Source organism: Argiope bruennichi, chromosome 9, assembly GCF_947563725.1.
Source record: "Argiope bruennichi chromosome 9, qqArgBrue1.1, whole genome shotgun sequence".
NCBI lineage: Eukaryota > Metazoa > Arthropoda > Arachnida > Araneae > Araneidae > Argiope > Argiope bruennichi.
The window spans coordinates 94,057,056-94,062,055 of NC_079159.1; the positions used below are offsets into that span (position 1 = coordinate 94,057,056).

At 43.7% G+C, this 5,000-nt stretch overlaps 16 non-coding genes across 16 annotated transcripts in view; 12 read left to right on the forward strand and 4 right to left on the reverse strand.

Moving 5' to 3' along the window:
* Positions 1 to 11, forward strand: part of Trnas-uga (transfer RNA serine (anticodon UGA)) — an 82-nt gene extending 71 nt beyond the window's left edge. The window contains exon 1 of the tRNA in view: positions 1 to 11. This exon is cut by the window's left edge and continues 71 nt beyond it. This is a non-coding gene — a tRNA (tRNA-Ser).
* Positions 12 to 505: 494 nt separating this feature from the next.
* Positions 506 to 587, reverse strand: Trnas-aga (transfer RNA serine (anticodon AGA)). The gene has a single exon. It is a non-coding gene; the product is annotated as a tRNA-Ser (tRNA).
* A 144-nt stretch (positions 588 to 731) lies between these two features.
* Positions 732 to 804, forward strand: Trnak-cuu (transfer RNA lysine (anticodon CUU)). The gene has a single exon. It is a non-coding gene; the product is annotated as a tRNA-Lys (tRNA).
* Positions 805 to 1,160: 356 nt separating this feature from the next.
* Trnar-acg (transfer RNA arginine (anticodon ACG)) lies at positions 1,161 to 1,233 on the forward strand. The gene has a single exon. It is a non-coding gene; the product is annotated as a tRNA-Arg (tRNA).
* A 168-nt stretch (positions 1,234 to 1,401) lies between these two features.
* Trnas-uga (transfer RNA serine (anticodon UGA)) lies at positions 1,402 to 1,483 on the forward strand. The gene has a single exon. It is a non-coding gene; the product is annotated as a tRNA-Ser (tRNA).
* Positions 1,484 to 1,976: 493 nt separating this feature from the next.
* Positions 1,977 to 2,058, reverse strand: Trnas-aga (transfer RNA serine (anticodon AGA)). The gene has a single exon. It is a non-coding gene; the product is annotated as a tRNA-Ser (tRNA).
* A 144-nt stretch (positions 2,059 to 2,202) lies between these two features.
* On the forward strand, positions 2,203 to 2,275 carry Trnak-cuu (transfer RNA lysine (anticodon CUU)). Its single transcript has one exon. It is a non-coding gene; the product is annotated as a tRNA-Lys (tRNA).
* A 206-nt stretch (positions 2,276 to 2,481) lies between these two features.
* Trnak-uuu (transfer RNA lysine (anticodon UUU)) lies at positions 2,482 to 2,554 on the forward strand. The gene has a single exon. It is a non-coding gene; the product is annotated as a tRNA-Lys (tRNA).
* Positions 2,555 to 2,637: 83 nt separating this feature from the next.
* On the forward strand, positions 2,638 to 2,710 carry Trnar-acg (transfer RNA arginine (anticodon ACG)). The gene has a single exon. It is a non-coding gene; the product is annotated as a tRNA-Arg (tRNA).
* Positions 2,711 to 2,878: 168 nt separating this feature from the next.
* Trnas-uga (transfer RNA serine (anticodon UGA)) lies at positions 2,879 to 2,960 on the forward strand. Its single transcript has one exon. It is a non-coding gene; the product is annotated as a tRNA-Ser (tRNA).
* Positions 2,961 to 3,452: 492 nt separating this feature from the next.
* Positions 3,453 to 3,534, reverse strand: Trnas-aga (transfer RNA serine (anticodon AGA)). Its single transcript has one exon. It is a non-coding gene; the product is annotated as a tRNA-Ser (tRNA).
* Positions 3,535 to 3,678: 144 nt separating this feature from the next.
* On the forward strand, positions 3,679 to 3,751 carry Trnak-cuu (transfer RNA lysine (anticodon CUU)). The gene has a single exon. It is a non-coding gene; the product is annotated as a tRNA-Lys (tRNA).
* A 206-nt stretch (positions 3,752 to 3,957) lies between these two features.
* On the forward strand, positions 3,958 to 4,030 carry Trnak-uuu (transfer RNA lysine (anticodon UUU)). Its single transcript has one exon. It is a non-coding gene; the product is annotated as a tRNA-Lys (tRNA).
* Positions 4,031 to 4,113: 83 nt separating this feature from the next.
* On the forward strand, positions 4,114 to 4,186 carry Trnar-acg (transfer RNA arginine (anticodon ACG)). Its single transcript has one exon. It is a non-coding gene; the product is annotated as a tRNA-Arg (tRNA).
* A 168-nt stretch (positions 4,187 to 4,354) lies between these two features.
* Positions 4,355 to 4,436, forward strand: Trnas-uga (transfer RNA serine (anticodon UGA)). Its single transcript has one exon. It is a non-coding gene; the product is annotated as a tRNA-Ser (tRNA).
* Positions 4,437 to 4,928: 492 nt separating this feature from the next.
* The window catches only part of Trnas-aga (transfer RNA serine (anticodon AGA)), an 82-nt gene continuing 10 nt past the window's right edge, over positions 4,929 to 5,000 (reverse strand). The window contains exon 1 of the tRNA in view: positions 4,929 to 5,000. This exon is cut by the window's right edge and continues 10 nt beyond it. This is a non-coding gene — a tRNA (tRNA-Ser).

The following is a 5,000-nucleotide window of genomic DNA, read 5'->3' on the forward strand; positions in this document are numbered from 1 at the left end:
TGCCGACTACGATGAATTCTTCGCAAAAAAGTTTTTGGCGGTAGGATTTTGTTGCAGCTCTCTTTTAAGTCTACGTAGACTTACTTCTACATGGGTGATTAATTGTTGAATTGCAACATTTCCGGAATTCTCAAATTCGAATGGAACTCAAAATTTAGTGAATGTCGAATACCAATTCGGTGCAATTGGGATGGAAACGAAGGCATATATCGTTTTTTTTTTCAAATATATCGCGAATTTCCGGACTTCGCGAAATTTCTGGACTAGAAATCTTGGCCTCTCTTTTCGAAAAAAATAACAAGACTTGTCTTGGAATTATATGGCGAGCATGGGATTGAAGTTGTCGTTCTCTTCATCTGATGACCCTCCGAAAAACGACGTCTTACACAAAACAAGCGTAGTGTAGCATAAAATGCGGACGTAAATGTAACTAAAACTTCCATTCGAGATATGAAAAAACGCAATTTCAGAACGAAGTAAAAAGCTGATACCTTTGGTGCAAGTACGTAGTCAGTAGGATTCGAACCTACGCGGGAAGATCCCAATGGATTTCTAGTCCATCGCCTTAACCACTCGGCCATGACTACACCAGTCAGTTTCAGGAATTCCACGTGTAGTGTATTGCATTCCAGATATATATAAAAAAGCGACCGATCGACTTTAGCGAGAAAATGCGATATTATAACGGATATAGTTTTTGACTCGTTAACTGCAATCCGAGATCGTTGGCAGCCCGGCTAGCTCAGTCGGTAGAGCATGAGACTCTTAATGTCAGGGTCGTGGGTTCGAGCCCCACTTTGGGCGACATTTTTTACAGGAGCGAGTCGGCGTTTGAACGAAGATTTGTCTTAAAATGTTCCCGTTGCGACTTGTTGCCAAAGAGACACGAGAGACGTGGGAGGGCAAATCGTGTTTACTTTGATTACGTTACCTCATGCTGTGCGATGTTTAAGACGAAGCATAAGGGAAGGAAAACTGGAAGTTTCACAGAGTAGAGCGCACGAGCCCGGATAGCTCAGTCGGTAGAGCGTTAGGCTTTTAACCTAACGGTCCAGGGTTCGAGTCCATGTTCGGGCGGGAGCAGAATCTTTTTGAACATGTGACGTCGACAGTAAGGAAGGGATAGAAACTGCAAAGCATTACGAATGACGCGGAACGTCGGGCCCGTGGCGCAACGGACAACGCGCCTGGCTACGGATCAGGAGATTCCAGGTTCGAATCCTGGCGGGCTCGCAACTACGCCAATGTTTTTAATTTTTTTATTTTGTTTGCAGAGACACTCGTTCACGGGACCGAAAGGAAAATGTGCCGAAATTTTTAATCTATTCTTTCGAACGCGTTGGTGAGAGTTTTAGATACTTTTCGGTAATACCTACAAAGGCAAATCTTTGCTCCGAACGGGTAGTCGTGGCCGAGTGGTTAAGGCGATGGACTTGAAATCCATTGGGTTATTCCCGCGCAGGTTCGAATCCTGCCGACTACGATGAATTCTTCGCAAAAAAGTTTTTGGCGGTAGGATTTTGTTGCAGCTCTCTTTTAAGTCTACGTAGACTTACTTCTACATGGGTGATTAATTGTTGAATTGCAACATTTCCGGAATTCTCAAATTCGAACGGAACTCAAAATTTAGTGAATTTCGAATACCAATTCGGTGCAATTAGGATGGAAACGAAGGCATATATCGTTTTTTTTTTCAAGTATATCGCGAATTTCCGGACTTCGCGAAATTTCTGGACTAGAAATCTTGGCCTCTCTTTTCGAAAAAAATAACAAGACTTGTCTTGGAATTATATGGCGAGCATGGGATTGAAGTTGTCGTCCTCTTCATCTGATGATTCTCCGAAAAACGACGTCTTACACAAAACAAGCGTAGTGTAGCATAAAATGCGGACGTAAATGTAACTAAAACTTCCATTCGAGATATGAAAAAACGCGATTTCAGAACGAAGTAAAAAGCTGATACTTTGGTGCAAGTACGTAGTCAGTAGGATTCGAACCTACGCGGGAAGATCCCAATGGATTTCTAGTCCATCGCCTTAACCACTCGGCCATGACTACACCAGTCAGTTTCAGGAATTCCACGTGTAGTGTATTGCATTCCAGATATATATAAAAAAGCGACCGATCGACTTTAGCGAGAAAATGCGATATTATAACGGATATAGTTTTTGACACGTTAACTGCAATCCGAGATCGTTGGCAGCCCGGCTAGCTCAGTCGGTAGAGCATGAGACTCTTAATCACAGGGTCGTGGGTTCGAGCCCCACGTTGGGCGACATTTTTTACAGGAGCGAGTCGGCGTTTGAACGAAGATTTGTCTTAAAATGTTCCCGTTGCGACTTGTTGCCAAAGAGACACGAGAGACGTGGGAGGGCAAATCGTGTTTACTTTGATTACGTTACCTCATGCTGTGCGATGTTTAAGACGAAGCATAAGGGAAGGAAAACTGGAAGTTTCACAGAGTAGAAGTTTCACAGAGTAGCCCGGATAGCTCAGTCGGTAGAGCGTTAGGCTTTTAACCTAACGGTCCAGGGTTCGAGTCACTGTTCGGGCGGGAGCAGAATCTTTTTGAACATGTGACGTCGACAGTAAGGAATGGATAGAAACTGCAAAGCATTACGAATGACGCGGAACGTCGGGCCCGTGGCGCAACGGACAACGCGCCTGACTACGGATCAGGAGATTCCAGGTTCGAATCCTGGCGGGCTCGCAACTACGCCAATGTTTTTAATTTTTTTATTTTGTTTGCAGAGACACTCGTTCACCGGATCGAAAGGAAAATGTGCCGAAATTTTTAATCTATTCTTTCGAACGCGTTGGTGCGAGTTTTAGATACTTTTCGGTAATACCTACAAAGGCAAATCTTTGCTCCGAACGGGTAGTCGTGGCCGAGTGGTTAAGGCGATGGACTTGAAATCCATTGGGTTATTCCCGCGCAGGTTCGAATCCTGCCGACTACGATGAATTCTTCGCAAAATAGTTTTTGGCGGTAGAATTTTGTTGCAGCTCTCTTTTAAGTCTACGTAGACTTACTTCTACATGGGTGATTAATTGTTGAATTCCAACATTTCCGGAATTCTCAAATTCGAACGGAACTCAAAATTTAGTGAATGTCGAATACCAATTCGGTGCAATTGGGATGGAAACGAAGGCATATATCGTTTCTTTTCAAGTATATCGCGAATTTCCGGACTTCGCGAAATTTCTGGACTAGAAATCTTGGCCTCTGTTTTCGAAAAAAATAACAAGACTTGTCTTGGAATTATATGGCGAACATGGGATTGAAGTTGTCGTCCTCTTCATCTGATGACCCTCCGAAAAACGACGTCTTACACAAAACAAGCGTAGTGTAGCATAAAATGCGGACGTAAATGTAACTAAAACTTCCATTCGAGATATGAAAAAACGCGATTTCAGAACGAAGTAAAAAGCTGATACCTTTGGTGCAAGTACGTAGTCAGTAGGATTCGAACCTACACGGGAAGATCCCAATGGATTTCTAGTCCATCGCCTTAACCACTCGGCCATGACTGCACCAGTCAGTTTCAGGAATTCCACGTGTAGTGTATTGCATTCCAGATATATATAAAAAAGCGACCGATCGACTTTAGCGAGAAAATGCGATATTATAACGGATATAGTTTTTGACACGTTAACTGCAATCCGAGATCGTTGGCAGCCCGGCTAGCTCAGTCGGTAGAGCATGAGACTCTTAATCACAGGGTCGTGGGTTCGAGCCCCACGTTGGGCGACATTTTTTACAGGAGCGAGTCGGCGTTTGAACGAAGATTTGTCTTAAAATGTTCCCGTTGCGACTTGTTGCCAAAGAGACACGAGAGACGTGGGAGGGCAAATCGTGTTTACTTTGATTACGTTACCTCATGCTGTGCGATGTTTAAGACGAAGCATAAGGGAAGGAAAACTGGAAGTTTCACAGAGTAGAAGTTTCACAGAGTAGCCCGGATAGCTCAGTCGGTAGAGCGTTAGGCTTTTAACCTAACGGTCCAGGGTTCGAGTCACTGTTCGGGCGGGAGCAGAATCTTTTTGAACATGTGACGTCGACAGTAAGGAATGGATAGAAACTGCAAAGCATTACGAATGACGCGGAACGTCGGGCCCGTGGCGCAACGGACAACGCGCCTGACTACGGATCAGGAGATTCCAGGTTCGAATCCTGGCGGGCTCGCAACTACGCCAATGTTTTTAATTTTTTTATTTTGTTTGCAGAGACACTCGTTCACCGGATCGAAAGGAAAATGTGCCGAAATTTTTAATCTATTCTTTCGAACGCGTTGGTGCGAGTTTTAGATACTTTTCGGTAATACCTACAAAGGCAAATCTTTGCTCCGAACGGGTAGTCGTGGCCGAGTGGTTAAGGCGATGGACTTGAAATCCATTGGGTTATTCCCGCGCAGGTTCGAATCCTGCCGACTACGATGAATTCTTCGCAAAATAGTTTTTGGCGGTAGAATTTTGTTGCAGCTCTCTTTTAAGTCTACGTAGACTTACTTCTACATGGGTGATTAATTGTTGAATTGCAACATTTCCGGAATTCTCAAATTCGAACGGAACTCAAAATTTAGTGAATGTCGAATACCAATTCGGTGCAATTGGGATGGAAACGAAGGCATATATCGTTTCTTTTCAAGTATATCGCGAATTTCCGGACTTCGCGAAATTTCTGGACTAGAAATCTTGGCCTCTCTTTTCGAAAAAAATAACAAGACTTGTCTTGGAATTATATGGCGAACATGGGATTGATGTTGTCGTCCTCTTCATCTGATGACCCTCCGAAAAACGACGTCTTACACAAAACAAGAGTAGTGTAGCATAAAATGCGGACGTAAATGTAACTAAAACTTCCATTCGAGATATGAAAAAACGCGATTTCAGAACGAAGTAAAAAGCTGATACCTTTGGTGCAAGTACGTAGTCAGTAGGATTCGAACCTACGCGGGAAGATCCCAATGGATTTCTAGTCCATCGCCTTAACCACTCGG